Below are 18,982 nucleotides of genomic sequence, written 5' to 3'. Positions count from 1 at the left end.
TAAACAGAGAATGTGTTATCTCTGCCACATTAATATTTCAGCTGCAAGACTGCTTTCCTGAGCAAACACACTTTGGTTTCTAAGGTGCTAATTCAGTAAACATACACTTCGTATTCACTCAGAAAACATTTCAAGGAAAATTCTAAATGTCACAGAAGCCCAGTGACATCAGATAACCTTCTGTTTCCACCTCAACAGAATCAGCAGATTGATTCGTCCATAAACACCACACCCCCATGTGTCATCTCAGACATGCCACGCCGTTCCAAAGACATCCGGGTTCTCAAACTCCCTTATCCAGTTTTGAATTATTTCTTCCGAAGAGTGTCTTGCCCTCTCATTACAAGCAGTCCCTAAACCAAATATCAAGATGAATTTTTTGCACCGTGACATAGATTCAAACAGCTTTTCAACTTGGACAACCTCATTATCATACATCTTTATTATGTGGGTTTAGATGAGGTGCAGAGAAGGCAATGGCACCCCACTCCAGTACTCTTGCCTGGAGAATCCCATGGACGGAGGAGCCTGGTGGGCTGCAGTCCTTGGGGTCGCTGAGTCAGACACAACTGAGCGACTTCACTTTCACTTTTCACTTTCATTCATTGGAGAAGGAAATAGCAACCCACTCCAGTGTTCTTGCCTGGAGAATTCCAGGGACAGAGGAGCCTAGTGGGCTGCTGTCTAGGGGGTCGCTAAGAGTTGGACACAACTGAAGCAACTTAGCAGCAGCAGCAGATGAGGTGCAGGTCCAACCATGTTTCTGGATCATCATGAAGATTAAAGAGCAGACAGAGCTAAACAGCTAACAGGGCCGGGGTCCAACATGCCATGAGCCAAAGATAGAAGCATCTACTATGAATTTCTTTTACTAAAACTTTTTTGTTCTCTAGATCAAAGAAGACTACCACGGGAGCACCTAAAACAATAAAGGTTTCCATAACAAATGTCACAGCACTTTGAAAAGAAGCTGTGTAATGAAGGTGCAGCTTAAGGATGAAATTAGAGGGGAAAAAAAGACTGCATACATTGGCTTTTTATTACAGGATATTTAAGAGACAGCTTGGCAATAAATGTTAACACCTTTCTAATGGGTGGCAATGCAGTTGTATAAAGCCAAAGACTCACCTTGACTTATTGACACAGTTGAGTTTTAAGTGACACCGCTCGACCCAAGAGGGAATGCACCACTCTGCAAAAAAAAAGTGCTCAGCCTCACTCAATAAACAGGAAAGGTACGAGCTACAGTTACAAAGCCACATTAGACATTCTCACTCAGGGGAGCAAACAAAAGAAAAGCATGGAATAGGCAAGAAAATCAGTAAAGAGGGAAAATCAAAGACCAAAATTGTAAAGGAGGCCAGAAAAAAATTACCTTCTCTAGGGTATTTATCCTGCATATCAATTAATTAAAAAAAAATAATAACTGGCATTCATTATGACCCTCTAGGTTCAAATACAGTGAGTGGGGGAGAAGAAATTAAAAGTATAACCCTTGGTCCTCATCACAATTCCAATTTAGCTGAAGAGGAGTGATTAAAACTTGACAGAAGAATAGAAGGGAATAAATAATCATCGAGAAGTAAATTACCCAGCAGTTGCATATGGGCTCAAAGGTTCTGTGTTTATTAACCCATTACTGACCAGAGACATATTAATGCCACAGGTATTAGTTTCTGCAAAAAATCCCCTGGTCAATAATGTGTTGAGTTGCATTTCTCTGAAACTGTAATGTAAATTGACTACATGGATAGATACCCCTGCTTTAAGATGACTTGACACTGTAAAGGTACTCATTCTGTTGAAATTCACTCTTCAATGTGATGGCATTCCAGTCAAAATTTCAACTGAGTGTGTGCATTTAGTCAAGCGTGAGTGTGAACAGCAGAATGGGGCCCTGAATAACCAGCCAGGACAGCTCCGCAACAGGAGAGTAAAGAGGTGTGACGGGCCTCTCTCGGACATTAAGACATGACACCAAGGTACCGGAACTAAATCCTGTACTGACTGACCCGGATACACAGAACCATGGGGCAGAAGAGAAAGGTCTGGTGTGCAGACAAGCACTTGTGGGAAATGAGCAGATGATAAAGGCGACACCAACCACATCATAAAGCCCATAAAGAAAGCTGAGCACCAAAGAAGTGATGCTTCTGAACTGTGGTGCTGGAGAAGACTCTTGAGAGTCCCTAGGACAGCAAGGAGATCCAACCAGTCCATCCTAAAGGAGGCCAGTCCTGGGTGTACACTGGAAGGACTGATGGTAAAGCTGAAGCTCCAATACTTTTGGCACCTGATGCGAAGAATTGAGTCATTGGAAAAGACCCTGATGCTGGGAAAGATTGAGGGCAGGAGGAGAAGTGGACAACAGAGGATGAGATGGTTGGATGGCATCACCAACTCAATGGACATGAGTTTGAGCAAGCTCCGGGAGTTGGTGATGGACAGGGAGACCTGGCGTGCTGCTGTTCATGGGGTCGCAAAGAGTGGACACAAACGAACAACTCAACTGAACTGAACCGCACCACGAGGAATGAATGGACTAGATGGTGGCAGGAAGCGTGGTTCACCGTGTGGAGGAAAACCACGCTGATTCGCACCTTATACACTCTACAAAGGTAGACTCCAAACAGAGTTAAAGCCATGAATGTGAAAACAGAAGTGTCAAATTAATAGGCGCTGGGATACTTAATGCTTTTGTGATCAATCAATGAAAGAATTTCCTAAAGAAAACACAGAGGAAAAAGTTTATTAAATGTATCACATAAAAATTAACAAGTTCAACAAATAAACTTAACAAAGGACATCAAGAGCAGCCATAATAAGATGACTGAATATATGTTATGTGCATGAGTGCTAAGTTATGCCCCACTCTTTGCAACCCCAGGGACTGTAGACTGCCAGACTCCTCTGTCCAAGGGACATTCCAGGCAAGAATACTGGAGTGGGGTGCCATTTCCTTCTCCAGGGGATCGTCCCAATCCAAGAATAGCACCTGTGTCCCCAGTGTCTCCTGCACTGGCAGGCAGATGACCAAATTTCCAATGTCCAAACCCAAGGAGGAATATATGAGGAAATCAAAAACAAAAATACAAGAATACCGAAAGAAAAATTGACAACAGGAAAACCAATCAGCCACAAGGAAAGGAAAGCAAAAGGGCTGATTAGGAAGTTTGTGAGTCTGTTTCTATTTTTATTTGAATTCATTTCTATGGAAAAATGTCTAAATATCTTTTTAGATTCTGCCTATAAGGGATGTCATATGCTATTTCTCTTTCTCTGCCTGTCTTCAGTAGAACAGTTTCTCAAAGACTTAGAGAACAAACTTGCGTGGGACGGGGGAGGAGACTGGAGGCAGGAATAGTTAGGAAGCTTGGGATGGGCATGTACAGTCTGCTACATTTTAAATGGATAATCAACAAGGCCCTACGGAGCACAGGGAACTCTGCTCAATGTTCTCTGGTAGGCTGAATGGAAGGGGAGTCTGGGGGAGAATGGATACACGTATACGTATGGCTGAGTCTCTTTGCTGTTCACTCCAGTATAAAATAAAAAGCTTTTTTTATAAAGCTATTATAACAGCTAAAAAAAAGACTAATTGATTGTGGTAGAGGTCTATTTAATTCCATCTATAAAAATTAGTCTTAAAAATAGAGAATCTTCTAGGAAAAAATTAATTTAATAAAATGACAACAAAATCAGCAAAACCTAAATAGAGCAATAATTGTTGATAGCCAAGAAATGGAAGGGTACCAAATCATGATTTAAAAAAAGAAAAACCTTCAGCATGAATTTTTTCTATTAGTTCTTTCAAACCATCGAGGAAACACTAGTAAAGAACGGAGCCAAACATGAAGCTGATGCTGAACTGTACTGAGTGCATTTTCCACTATCCACTGACGCCATTTTTCTCTGAGCCTATTGATTTGATTTACAGCATTTAATAAAAATTCTAAGACTTTTGTATTTTTAAAAAGGGCTAGAATGTATACACTTGTTCAAGCTTGATAATAATGAGAGAAATGCAATTTCATACGACAAGATATCACAAAGCAACTAGATTAGAACAAAATGAAAAAACCAGACAAAGCCATTTATTGTCAGAAATGTGGCTACGGGAACCATAGCATGCCAACTCTTCCCTGAGTGAGGCTCAGTCAAAGGTAAGTGACAACAGGGCTTCTGAGGCACAAGGCCCTTTAGGCCTGCATGTCCAGCTCAGAAAAATGCCCACACAGGTCCTTTAGGAAACATGGTTCAGGATGTTTGTCCACCATCACTTGTGTGCCTGGGGGACTGGAAGCAATCTAAGTATCCATCCCTGAAGGAATGGAAAAGTCAAAATAGCAGAGAGGCTCACTAAAGAGTGTCGAACAGCAGGAAGAGGGAAGAGGTTAGACATACACAGGTGATACTTAAAAACATCCCTGCCGAATGTAACAGCAAGAGAAGAGTGAAGCTCACATCGTAGCGCCATTAAGAAAACATGCCTGCGCCGGGCATAATGTCTGCCTTCCAAAGATAGCAAATACGGAAGAGGAGGAAAGAGTAAATCTGCCCCGGAGAAAGACACGAACTGTATCCAGAGCCAGGAGCTCAAGGTCACCATCGCCAGGGACGCGGCCACTTGATAACCAGACACTGGATGTGGTGGGATGAGAACAGCGCTTCACCTCCGGGATCCTCCCCACCAAGAACCCATCAACCACGCTCATCACGAGAAGCTCAGCAAACAAGCATCCACTGGTGGTCCTTCTACCAAACGTCTGGCCAGGAACCCTAAAAATTACCAAGGTCATCAAAAACAAGGAAAGTCAGGGACTTCCCTGCTGGTCCAGTGACTAAGATTCCTCGCTTCCAGTGCGAGGGCCCAGGTTCCATTCCTGGTCGGTGACCCCGATCCCACACATCATAACTAAGACCCAGCGCAGCCAAATAAACACATAATTAAAAAAAAAGAAAGAAAGCCAGAGAAACTATCACATCTACAAGAGCCTAAGGACACTGCATGACTAGGTGTAACGTGGAATCCTGGACAGGATCCTAGAGCTGGAAAAGCACACGAGGTAAAAACTAAGGAAATCTGAATAAAGAATGGACTTCATACTTTATAATGCACATTATAAAATAATGATAATGCATCAATCTTGGTCTCTTAGCTATGACAAAGCTACCGTAGTAACTCAAGACGTTAATAGCAGGGGAAATGGGGTCAAGGTACACAGCAACACTGCATACTACATTTGCAACTTTCCTGTAAATCTAAAACTATATTAGAATAAAAATTATGTTAAACTACACATGGCAGCACTATTTACAATAGCCAAGACAAGGAAGCAACCTAAATGACTATCAACGGAGGACTGGATCAAGAAGATGTGATATATGTACACAACGGAATATCGTGTGTGCTGTGCTCATTCAGTGTGTCTGACTCTTTGCAACTCCATGGACTGTTGTCCAACAGGCTCCTCTGTCCATGGGATTTTCCAGGCAAGAATACTGGAGTGGGCTGCCATTCCCTTCTCCAGGGGATCTTCCTGACCCAGGGATCGAACCCACATCTCTTGCCATCTCCTGTATTGGCAGGTGGGCTCTTTTCCACTGTGCCACCTGGGACGACCATACAATGGAATATTACTCAGCCATAAAAGGAAAGAAACAGTGCCATTTGCAGAGACGTGGATAGACCTGGAACCTGTCATACAGAGTGGAGGAAGTCAGACAGAGAGACACAAATATCATACAATATCACTTAAATGTGGAATCTAGAAAGCTGGCACCGATGAACTTACTGACAAAGCAGAAACAGACACAGACTCGGAGAACAAACACACGGACGCCAAGGAGGGGACAGGCGGGGGGCGGGGATGGGAGGAGTCGGGAGGTTGGGATTGACATCTGCACACTGGTATACCATCTATAAAACAGATAACTAATGAGAGCCTACTGTACGGCGCAGGAGACTCTCCCCAGTGCTCTGCGGTGACCTAGATGGGAAGGAAACCCAAAAAAAAGAGGAGATGCATGCACACATAAAGCTGACTCACTTTGTCCTACAGAAGAAATTAACACAACACTGTAAAGCAGCTATACCCCAGTAATAGTTAATTAAAGAATAAACAAATAAAATATGCACGCCCACAAGGCAATATACATTTCAAAGAACATATACAAATAAAAAACCATGTCAACCCTAATAAAACGGTTACCAGCAGGGGAAGTGGGCACAAGAAGTGTGGCTGAAAGGAAAGAGGACGCCAGCCTTCTCAGAGTAAGAGGCTGAACTAAATTCTGAACTCTGAACGGGTGCCCAGGTGGAGCGATGTGGCTAAGATTATCCCTACAAGGCAGCCTCTGACCCTGAGAACACCAGAAGCCCTCTTTCTACCTCAGGGCAGCTCTGCCTGCTCCGAAGGTAAGCCAAGTGAACTCACTCCACCAGTACGAAATGGGGAATGTAGCAGGTGGGCCACGAGGAAGCATGAACGTTTCCACCAAGTGGAAAAAGAAGCTGTTGCTTTAAAGCAACGGACAGAATCCCTTAGAATCCCCCAGGTTAAATGCGGGGACTGCTTTAGGGCCCAGGAAAACTGGAAAGGAAGATGAGAGATATCATCGAGGGTCAAACCTGCAGCAGTTTCGTTTCCAGAAGGGACATGTACTACTGGTAAGTTTGTAGCTACAAGGAATTAATGAAAACAGGGGTCAAGTCAGATTTCTGGAACTGGAAGATGGGGCAACATCCCTAGGGAAGGGCAAGGTTCGGGCCTGCAAGCCCAGCGCAGGATGAGGAGGAACTGTGGCAGAGAGAGGAAGGAGTCCTGCTCTACTTTTCCTATTTTCTCAGTGAAATCTACCTCTTGGCAGCTGCCTGTAGGTTTTTCAAGGTGAGGGCAGGGCTGTTTCTATGTCTGCATCAGTGGAGTGTGTGGACAGGAGAGGTTTCCCAGCAGCTGACATTGTGGAGGCAGTGACCTATCCAGAAGCCAGGGAACCTGAAGGATGGGGTAGCAAGCAAGGGGCTGCAGACAGAAAGGGGCAACTTGAAGGTGGCAGGGGTCCTGCCTGAGTAGGTGGAGTTACGTCCTTGTAATGATGATCCTTGGGGAAAGGGATGGAATTCAAAGTTAGATGGAATTCAAAGTTACAAAAACGCCACTCAAAATTCAAGCATCTTAGTAAAAGCCTAAATAAACAAAGCAAGGCCCAAGTCATGGGTGATGCCCTCAGCACCTTCTCCAAACATCAGAAGAAATGTGGGCAAAACACATGGCTTAGAGCAAGGCTCCAACACACTTCCTTAGGTCATCAACCTTTAAGATTCCCCTGCCTGCTAATAATATCTTCTTTAAAAATTGGCAAGCCCAGGAACTTTCCTGGTGGTCCAGTGGTTAAGAATCTGCCTTGCAATGCAGGGGACATGGGTTTGATCCTTGGTCAGGGAGCTAAGATCTCACAGACTACAAAGCAGCTGAGCCCACACAATGCAACTAAAAAGACAGTCCATGAACCAAAAACAAAAGACCCTGAAAGACATAACTAAGAAACAATGTAGTTGTTAATAACAAAATAATAATAAGGTAAATAAATAAATATTTCTAAAAATCCACAAGCCCAGATGGTTCAGTGACTTGGAAGTCAGAAATTCATATGCTTTCAAGGGAATGCCGAGAATGGAAAACTGGAAGAAAACATGTCACTGTCAACAGCCAGTCAGTAGGAGCCAGGATCCGAAAAGGAACTGACATTCGCTTCACTGAGGGTGCACGGGGAGCATCTTCCTGCTACCAGAGTTCTATCAAGGCTGCCAAGGAGTCATCACTCAATTCAGTCAGGTGTTTTCTTTACAAGTGGTGATATCATATCATGAGAATCTAAGCCACAATTTAAACAGATGAAACACAGAGGCTCTAGCACGCATTTGTGAAAAATAAAGGAAAGGAAAAATTAAATTGCAGCAACATGGACGAACCTAGAGATTGTCATACTGAGAGACATAGGTCAAAGAAAAATATCAGATGATATTGCTTATATGTGGGAATCTTAAAAAGGCGGTACAAATGAACTTATTTACAAAACGGAAATAGAGTCACAGATGTAGAAAACAAACTTATGGTTACGGAGGGACGGTGCAGGGAGGGAAAGTGGGGGGTGGGGAGAAATTAGGAGTTTGGGATTGACATGTGTACACTGCTATGGATAAAACAGATAACTAAGAAGGAGCTACTATATAGCACAGGGAACTCTACTCAATACTCTGTAATGGCCTATATGGGAAAAGAATCATAAAAAGAATATGTGGGCTTCCCTGGTGACTCAGATGGTAAAGAATCTGCCTGCAATGCAGGAGACCTGGATTTGATCCCTGGGTCAGGAAGATCCCCTGAAGGAGGGCATGGCAAGCCACTCATGGACAGAGGAGCCTGGTGGGCTGCAGTCCATGGGGTGGCCAAGAGTCGGATATGATTAACTGACTACACACAACAAAGCACATATGTACCTGCCTTAATATAACTGATGAACTCTACCTGAAACTAATACAATGCTGTAAATCAACTATACTCCAATAAAATTTTTTAAAAATTAAGTTGCTTTGATATGCATGCTGCTAAGTCACATCAGTCATGTCCGACTCTGTGCGACTCCATAGACAGCAGCCCACCAGGCTCCTCCGTCCCTGGGATTCTCCAGGCAAGAACACTGGAGTGGGGTTTTGATATGCATGGACCACTTCAGAGAAAATCAGTCACCTCTGATTCTTCTGAGATGGGGAGTTAGGGAGTTGAGAGATGGGAATAAGTGTAAGTATCTCCATATTATATACCCTTCCACATTTGAAAAAATTTGAACCCTATAAATGTGTCCCCTTCTTCCAAAACAATGAATGTTAAAAACAAAGATTAAATACTAATACATTTATCCCCTGCTATTTTCCTCAAAGACTTTAAGAAGTCATATCAAAACAACATCCACCTCTAATGCAAAAGGATGAAACAAATAATTGAGAGGTACAGATTTAAAATAAAACAGGAAAAAGAGCAGCATAGCATACAGGGTGCAGTGAGTACAGCAAAGGCTCTCACAGAATACTATTGCTGGACGAGGCCTTGAATTTGGCGGATAAAGCAAACCATGAAACAAGATCAGAGTTGGGGGACAGGTGACAAAGCAGCCTCTCAAGCAGAAGAACAAGGGAGAACAAAGATAAATTTCTCTCAGATATCCATCTTTAGCAGATGCTGAACCCAGGGCAGATCCCTAACGTCTGCCTGCAGACGGAGAGCCGCCCTTCTGGGACGGCTCCCAGACCCCTGAGTGTGGGGTGGGTGGGCTGCTCATCAACCAGGGGGCCCAGAGCTCAGGGCTCGGGAGACCTAATGGGGGCTGAAAAGGCAGAGCAGAGGCGGGGAGCACCCTACAATCAGAGACACCGCTCAGAACACAGGCTCCAAACTCCAACTAAGAACGAGATGATGGAGGAGTAGGTGGACGTGGAGTACATCTCTCTCCACGGATACATCAGGAATACACTTTCAGACACAGAAGTGCATGCAGGACACCAGCTGAGAGCGGACAGGGGCACCAAACTCCAACTAGACCATCTCTGTGCCTGACCAATTAAGTCAGAGGAGTTGGAGAAAACGTTCTCAGTTAATAGCATTTTATTCCTTTGTCTCTTAAACAGCACATGGTGGCTTCAGTTTTCCACACAGCCTGGAAATGAAGCAGGCATCCAGTTCACAGTGGCCCCTGGGTACTTGATTTCCGGAGTGGTCTCCTATACTTCTGTTTGCCCAAAGCACTCCCTGGGGGATGCGTAGCCTTTTTTCTCTTCCTCTGTCTTCTCCCGCCCACTCTCCACCCCCAACAAACCCACAGCAGGCCCTAACCAAGTCCTCTCCAGTGTCAGACTCAAGTCGTGCACAGAGGCGATGCTGTATGTTCACCAGACAGGCTTCATTTTCCTCCTGGGCACCCAGCTAAACCACCTTGCCCAGCCTCGCATGCAGACACAAGAAGGGACAGGACTGAACTCCGGTCAGTAGAAGGTGAGTGGGTATGGCATTGTCACTTGCAGGCCTGGCCCCTAAAATGTCCTGCAGGGTCACCCACATTGTCTATCGGTTCCCCCGATGCCAGCTGGACTTGTATACTCAGAGCAACTATCAGTCATCCTTGTCAGGAGCCAAGATGGTGGAGCCTCGGTCAACCTTAGTCCTAAATAACTGCATGGTACAGAACACCCTCTGCTAACCCACAAGGGGCTACAACATGGGCAGCCATAATATTTATTTTTAAGATGCTGAGATTTTTGTGACTGCATTTTAGCCTACCTTGCCTAAGATAGAAATGGGGGTTCACCCTTAACAACAACAAAAAATATTTGGCACTGCCTTAGCAGGTGGAGAGTTAAGGGGACTTACAGAGTGGATCCACGTCATTTGTGACAAAATATTGGCAAAGCTACTGCCTCCAACACCCTGGAGCGCAGACCTGCCTCTGGAGCTTATGATGCAAGAACTGCATGGTTCTGCACTCAGAGGTGGCTAAGATTCTTAAGAACTAGAAGAGGATGGAAAAAAGAGATTGCCTGGTTAGATGTAACCTTGTTGGATGAACAGGTCATGTCTACTTCTCTGTAATTGACGTTTGGGCATGTTTTTTTATAAAAGAATCAACTTCAAGAACTATTAATATGATGTGTCACTGATACACTAGCAAATAGAAATCGTCTAAATATAGCTATTCCAGAAATGTGAGACCTAGAGAGTTGGAAAAGTCATTTGCTAATTGCTTCTCGTCACTTCCAAGTGAGAGATGTCATTTTTTTCCACTTTTTTTTTAAACTGAAGTATAGTTGCTTTACAATGTTTTATTAGGTTCAGGCACGCAACACAATGATCTCAAATTTTTATAGCTCTTACTCTGTTTATAGCTATTATTAAACACAGGCGATGTTCCCTATGCGGACAACACGTCCTCACAGCTTACTCTCTTCTTTTCTTTTCACTTGTAGCTTATTTACTTCATTTTGTTTATGCATACATTTTGGCTGTGCTGAGACTTCACTGCTGCGCACGGGGCTTCTCTAGCTGCAGTGAACGGGGCGCCTCTTGAGTTGCGGCGCACAGGCTCCTGGCTGCAGGGACTTCTCTCGTTGTGGGGCAGAGGCTCTAGGGTGCACAGGCTCGGTAGTTGTGGCACATGAGCTTAGTTGCCCTGCAGCAAGTGGAATCTTCCCAGACCCCGGATCGAACCTGTGTACCCCAGGAGATCCTTAACCACTAGACCAGCAGAGAAGTCCACTTATTTATTTTATACATAGCAGTTAGTACCTCTTAACCTCCTACCCCTATCATGCCCTTCCGTCTTCCCTCTCTGTCATTTTAAAAGACTGTGTGTGTTGGAGACTCTGTGAGATTTCCCAGTTACACGTTGCGACTCAGGTCTGTGGCAAAAATCAGATTAAGGATGTGGTCTTTCCACCCACTTTCAGATAACCTCAGGGTAGCCACCATTAAACTGAAAAATAGAGGCACAGAGATGAGGAAGCAATAAAATAAACAGCCTTGAAATTACGTCTAGGAAAAATCGTATGGTTATGACATGCAGAGCTTTCTGAAAGGAAACAAATCAGAAGCCTTCTGTATCACTGGGAGAATTGTATTACTAAAGCCGTTATGATCTTGAATTAGAAAACTTTGAATGATCTCCAAGCCTTAAATCAATCTCAGGCAGGAAGTGGGCTGTGAATGCTGGCGGTCCCCAAGGAGGACGTAGGATCCAGGATTCATCTCACGTGTAACAGGGAGGACAATGGATGGACAGGGAAGTGCTCTGGGGGCTGAGCCAGGGGTCATTGGGGAAAATGAACAAGAAACTCCCTCCCAGAGGGGAAGATCGGAATCTCTTTGGGCAACTGCCCCCACTCCCTGCAAAGAGAAACTCCCCAATGCCTGCACGGCAAGATGCCAACTCTGCTGTGAACTAGTGGTTACTCTTTGCCTTCTTTTCTTCCTTTTTCTCATGGAAAATGTTCTGCTGCCTTCACCACTCTCAAGCGAAGAGGAGAACAGGTGACGTTTCTCTTCTGGTCATGGGTTGTCGAACCAACAGGATTCACATCCACAGCTGATAGGGAGACCCACCCCACCCCCTCCTGGAGATCCTGAAATCTGAGCTGTTGGCAGTGACTGGGTAGCACTTGGGGCTTGTTGCCATGGAGAGGAGATGCATGTTCTCCACCTGCCACAGGAAGAATGTGATGGTGACCAGAGGGATTGATGTGGCAAAGATGACCCTAGGTATTTGCTGCACCCATTTTACTTCCTTGCATGTTTAAAGAGCATTCCCCAACTTTCTCAGAGGTTAAATGGGACCATGTAACTGAGTTCTAGCCAATGGAGTGTGGCCTGGCTTCTAAAGTCCATTGAGCGATGTCATATGGTCTCAGCAAGTGAAAACTCGTCAACCGCCCACTCTAAACCAATGAGGATTAAGCACAGCATCTGATAACTGCTCTCAGTCAGCGTCTGTATCTTCTGGAGTTGACTGTTCCTTTTGCCTCGTATTGTTTATTTCACTGTAGCTTCTCTATTAAGCATTCATTTTATGTGCCCGTGAACCATTTTGGCCAATAATAACCAATAAAAGGTAGAACGACAAGACCTGCTGGAATAAACAACAGAAAAACATAAGAATGGCTACAAATTTCACAAAAGCTCAAGAGAGTTCCATGAAATGATCAAGAAACTGACTTTGGAGAGCATCAGGCAGCCAAGGACGTGATGAAAGGTAGTTAAGAGCTGCTTTAGCCCTGGCAGATGCACCAATAATTGTATTATTAATAGTAAAAGCATCTGGGATAAATTAAGCATGTCATGAGAGATCTGAAAAGAAAACAGAGGTTCTCAATGCACAGTACACAGGAGGCACCTCCACAGGAACAAGAGATAAGGATCTCTTGTTATCCTCCCCCAGTTCGTCCTCGCATCTCCCAGAGCACATCACCAGCACTACCAGGAGAGGTGTGAGGACACAGGGAGTCCAGTTAGCCTGGCACCTGGCAGGGCCAATGGGCTGCAGAAACACAACACACTATCGACCCCCAAGTCTCATACAGGGGTCAGGAGTTGTCTAGCCTGCACGCTCACTCAGGCAATCAGCCCAAAGAAGAAGCAAAGTGGAGATGAAGGGGTGAGGGGCGAAGAGCAAGGAAGTAATAGAGACATTGTGCTGTGCTAAGTCGCTCCAGTCGTGTCCAACTCTGTGTGACCCCATAGACGGCAGCCCACCAGGCTCCCCCGTCCCTGGGATTCTCCAGGCAAGAACACTGGAGTGGGTTGCCATTTCCTTCTCCAATGCATGAAAGTAAAAAGTGAAGTCGCTCAGTCGTGTCCGACTCTGTGCGACCCCATGGACTGCAGCCTACCAGGCTCCTCCATCCATGGGATTTTCCAGGCAAGATTACTGGAGTGGCTTGCCATTGCCCTCACTTATTAGGGACCTCGAGTTTACCCTGTTGGCTCTACCCACAAAACACTTATGCCCCATTTACTATTTGACCCAGAGAGACTAGAAGAGTGCCCTTCGGCTATTCCCCACTTTACACAAAAGCTAGGGAAGGCCAGAGTTGTGTTGGAAGGCCATCAGAACAGGTGAAACTGAGCAATCTGTTCAGTATGCCCCAGCGCCTGCTGCTACTGATGAGAGAAATACTAGATTCTGACTTTCCTGGGTGAGCTAATGGGGTGCACTTGCCAGAATCCATATTACTATGAAATTCAGAGATGGTTGAAGACTTTCCCATCAGTTCGGAGAATCGTCTTTCCTGTAACTATGGAACTGTCACCTCTACCTTGAAGGTCGCTCCGAGTACTGAGCGACTTCCAGACTACAGAGTCGCCTCTTCTGGTGTAGCCATCAAGGCTTCTGTGAAACCTGCCCCACGACCCTCCTCCACCAGTCCCAGCCCAGCCTCTTCATCAGCCTCTAAGTGCCAGTAAGAAACAACCACGGGCCACGCGTGGAAATATTAATAAATTAGAAATACAAGGCATGACTCCAGAGTGCCCTCAGGAAGCTCACCATCTTGTTTGGAGGTACCTCTGAGATGTGGATTTCACAAACAGTGATTAATTACACAGCCGGCAAAACAACACAAGGGATATTAGGGTTCAAAGAACAGACACACACTCTGGGCTGGCACTGCGATGACTGGCTTCCTTGGGTCTGCCTAACAAGAGTTTTCTCTTTCCTTCTAGATCCGATCATACATCTTATTCCTTTAGTTTTACTCCAAGAAATAATCTTTCTGCCCTTTTGGCTTCAGTTCTCATAGGGTTGGGATCCTCTTCTTCCTATACCTAGAAAACTACACCTTCCCTCGTGGCCTCACTAGGAAATGATTTTTAACTTCTGTAACATTCAGGTATGTTCATCTGAAAGCTTTCTCTTTACCCTCTCTGTCTGCATCTACTTGTTCTACTGATTCAGACTATTCAACCAGTGAGAAGAGACAGCATCTAATTATATTTTCTACCGAAACATTAACGTGTTATTAATGCTTAGCAAATACGAAAAGCAATAATGTCTTTATGCTCTTCTTTTTTCACTCCCAAAGTTCACATGTGAAAAGAGATCTTAAAAGTATAGCATGGAAGTGCTTGGTCCATTAGACATATATTAGGTTGTTCCGTCCTCCTATACAAAGGTTCAGGCTTTTAAATGGGGCATGACGCTATTAGCCATTACACGTCTGCTGTGTTTTTTCTCTCCAACTTCAGTGGAGTGGCACACTAGGCTCTTGGCAAAACTTATATCAAGAACTGCTCTTTTCCCAACAACACATCTTGACCACCATAAACAAGCTATCATTCAGAAAGTTGTTTTTTATGCTCTCAAAAACTTGAGAACCTCAGAAGAGTCCAGGTTCCCCTCTCCTTACCTCTCGATCCCACCCTACCTGAAGGTGCTGCCAGCCCCTCCAGCAAAAATCTCAGTCCAGCCAGGCTGGTGTCAGTGCTCCTTGGAGATTCCAAGGCCCCTTATTCCAGCAATCTCTGAATTTAAACCATCCACCGTGCACGCATGCTCAGCCATGTCCTACTCCTTGCAACCCCATGGACTGTATCCGGTCAGGCTCCTCTGTTTGTGCAATTTTCCAGGCAAGAATACTGGAGTGGGTTGCCATTTCCTACTCCAGTCCAGTGGAGCCTTGGTAATTCATGTCACCGCCACAAATCTCTCTTGACCATAATGGATCCTGGTGATGACTCACCCTTTTGAATATGGAATTTGCAAAGATCCAAAAATTTAACAGCACCACATAGCATATGTGTCACAAAACCAAATGGACGGAAGAATGGACACTTGGTTTATATTGAATTAGATCAGCCTCTCCTTAGGAGTAGAATCTACAGGTTCTGTTCTTGATACCACACACACAGGAACCACACCAAAGTATTCATAGCTTTTCCTTCCAATGGAGCTTATGAGCTGCTTAGGGGCAGAGACTACTCCTGATACAATCCAGAACCCCTGTGATAGCAAACACTAACAGCGCTGGGCACGCAGAAAATACACAGTAGATTGTCACTGATTTGCTGGGAATATGATCTGGCCAAACTGAGAGTAACATCATACTCAAGCAAAAAATCAGTGATGGAGTATTGACAGTCAGTGTGACCACACGGCCAGTTGAGTTTGGGGACTGCAACAAACATGACCCAGTGCAGTCTTCCCAAAACAGACCCCCGTCCATGTCCTCTGCCTGCCTTTTGTCTGCAGAAAAACTTTAGTGAAAGAATAAATTTAATCAGAGAAGTGAGGAAATGAAGAAAGGAAAACAGTCAAGCAAAACAAAATAATAAGATGTTAGCCATTAAACAAAGTCAAGGACCTTAGTTCTTCCTCAAGGGCTACAGATAACTTCTCAGTCATGTCCTCCGAGCTGTTTTGCAGACAATGAAACCCCCAGCAGGCGGAAGAAGATTACTGTCTGCTGCCCACACAGATGCAGATCCCAGACCAATTGCAAGCAGAAGGTTGATGATGCTGACTCGCCATGACTTCATCACCAACCAATCAGAAGAGTGTTCACAAGCTGGCCACACCCTACTTCTTAAACAAACTTCATCACCAACCAATCAGAAGAGTGTTCACAAGCTGGCCACGCCCTACTTCTTAAACAAACTTCATCACCAACCAATCAGAAGAGTGTTCACAAGCTGGCCACGCCCTACTTCTTAAACACTTAAACACTCCTCACTACCGGCTCCAGGGTGGACACACCATCTTGAGGGCATTAGCCCACTGTGGCCCGCTATGCCTGGCAAAGCAGTCAAGCTATTTCTTTCTACTTCACCCCCAAACTCCGTCTCCGAGATTTAATCCAGCACTGGTGTATACAGGCCAAATTCTGGCCACAAGACTCACAGAGACCCACTCGATACTCAGTTCCAGCAGAGCGGGTATGTGGAGGAGTGGGGGGATGAATGGAATCAGAAAATCTGTTCTCAGACAGCCCTGGGGATCACGTGATAGAGGTCATCCTCCTGGAGATGAAGAATGAAGGCTGTCTCCTAACCAAAGCCGGAAGACCAGAGACTACACAAGGTGCGCTTGGTTCTGACTCAGCCTTTTCTGCAGCTTCGCAGCTGCTGTTTCTCCTGAAGGGAGGGCCCACCTCTGCCTGGAGGCAGGGCATGAACCGTCGCTCAGAGGCCCCCTCCCTGGTTAGCCAGAGTGCAGCTCATGTTCTGACGATGTGTCACTCTGCTAACTGAAGGTCTATGGCAATTGCTCTCACTTCTCTGTCTCACCTGTGCTAAAGGGAAGTGAAGTTGCTCAGTCGTGTCCGACTCTGCAACCCCATGGACTGTAGCCTACGAGGTTCCTCCATCCATGGGATTCTCCAGGCAAGAGTACTGGAGCGGATTGCCATTTCCTCCTCTAGGGGATCTTCCCAAACCAGGGATGGAACCCGGATCTCCAGCATGGCAAGCAGATGACTTTACCGTATGAGCCACCAGGGAAGCTCACCTGTGCTACTTGCAACAAATCCTAACACATCCTCTAAACAATTAGATTGGGCCAGAGACGGTACAGTGTGGTGAGAGGAAAAGCTGAGTTCAAATAACTAAACCCGTAACTGAGCAGCTGGGATTTTTTTCCTTTAAAAAGATTTGATGTTTTTTATTTTCTGACATTACCTTTCTAGCTCAGGTAATAACAAAGGAGTGCCTGGACAGGGTCACTAGGTTAGTTTTGTAAACAAAAGCTCAGTGAGTGGCTCAGATGGGCAGACACTGTTCCAGGAATTATGGAAGAATTATGTTTCTGGTCATAAGAATCTAGCAGTGAAAGTCGCTCAGTTGTGTTGGACTCTTTCTGACCCCCAGACTATATACAGGGACTATATACATGTATATACTATATACAGCCCATGGAATTCTCCAGGCCAGAATACTGGAGTGGGTAGCCTTTCCCTTCTCCAGGGGATCTTCCAAACCCAAGGATCAAACCCAGGTCTCCCGCATTGCAGGCAGATTCTTTACCAGCTGAGCCACAAGGGAAGCCCAAGAATACTGGAGTGGGTAGCCTAACCCTCCTCCAGCAGATCATCCTGACCCAGGATTCGAACCGGGGTCTCCTGCATTGCAGGCAGATTCATTACCCACTGAGCTATCAGGGAAGCTCCTTACTAGAATCTAGTAAGATGATTAAAAAGGGAACCCAAAGGTCTAATACAAAGAGAACACAATGGGCTATGGGATTTCAGAGCAGGGACAAATACCCTGAGTTTCCTTCAATGGGGAAATGGAATTAATAAAAAATCGTATGTGTTTACAAAGCTATATCTACCGAATTTAGAAATTTCATTTCAAAAGATGGCTACCTTCCACTTTAGATCACCCTTTTGTGTTCACATTTTCTTCTTCTTCCACTTGATTGCCTACTGACAAAAGAATATGCTGACTTATTTTTTTGCAGAGGCTGATTTTTTTCAAGTTTTTCTCTGAAGAGCAAGTTTTCTTTGCCATCGTCCAAACACCGCTGCCACAGAGTAGACGACGAGAAACAATGTAATTTTGCGGGTTGGGCCCACGTTCTAGCTGCCAAAGCATTTGCGCAAATAACCATTTCAAGGGCTCTCATCTGGTCACCACAAAACCCCGAGGAGCACACACGGGGCCAAGGAACGGTCCCGGGGTGTGTGTGTGCACGTGCCATTATTATTGCTTTCCCCGTGCTCGGAGGAATCTGAGACTCAGAGGAGTGTGGTGACTGACAGTGACAACTGGCGTTTGTCAGATGCAACAGACAAAAAGAAAATTGCTGGCTAAGCCCTCCAATCTAAAATTACTTACAAATTATTACCCTTGAACGCGCGTGTTCTCACTGCCGCGTGTTTTCTCGCTACAGGCCCTGGGCAGCATCTGGGGGCCAGGGGCCCCTTTCCTCCACGTGTGTCCCCCACGCCCTCCTCAGAAACGGGTCGGTCTCTCTCCTCTCATCCTCTCTTCCCAAAAAAGGATCAGAAAGCAGCCTTGTGAGCTCCCATCCCAAAAAGTCAAAGCCACTGAGCTATGTCCTTCAAGCATATTTGGACTCTAAAACTTGATTATCTCCCTGCGGGGGAAATCTTTCTGCTGATAAACCCTTTGGGAGCAGCAGCTAGAAAGCGGAAGGAATCTGGTGCTGAACCACTCCTGCTGCCATGTTTTCCCTCCAGTGATGGAGAAAGGGCCTCTGAGGTTTCCTTCAAGCATCAGAGAAGGACAGAGAAGCTGGCGCTAATGCATCCCTGGAAGGAACTTCAGAGATGAGCAGTGACAGATTCAACAAGCAGAGGAAGCCCACTGGGTTCCCGGGGGGGCTGAGGTCCAAAGGGAAAAACAGGACCTGGGAAACCGCCAGGGGCCTGAAAATGCCATCCTCAGCCCTCTCTGCAACCCCATGCGTGCACCTCTGTCCT

The 18,982-nt window shown here is 45.4% G+C and overlaps 1 protein-coding gene across 1 annotated transcript in view; it reads right to left on the bottom strand.

Annotated features, from left to right (window-relative positions):
• The window catches only part of ZMAT4 (zinc finger matrin-type 4), a 371,285-nt gene that overhangs the window by 278,058 nt on the left and 74,245 nt on the right, over nt 1-18,982 (bottom strand). The window lies entirely within an intron of this gene.

The sequence above is a fragment of the Moschus berezovskii genome, chromosome 26 (genome assembly GCF_049115385.1).
Source record: "Moschus berezovskii isolate FMDL1 chromosome 26, NW_MosBer_1.0, whole genome shotgun sequence".
Lineage (NCBI taxonomy): Eukaryota > Metazoa > Chordata > Mammalia > Artiodactyla > Moschidae > Moschus > Moschus berezovskii.
The sequence above is the reverse complement of the archived record's forward strand: the minus strand, read 5'-3'. Positions and strand labels throughout refer to the sequence as shown.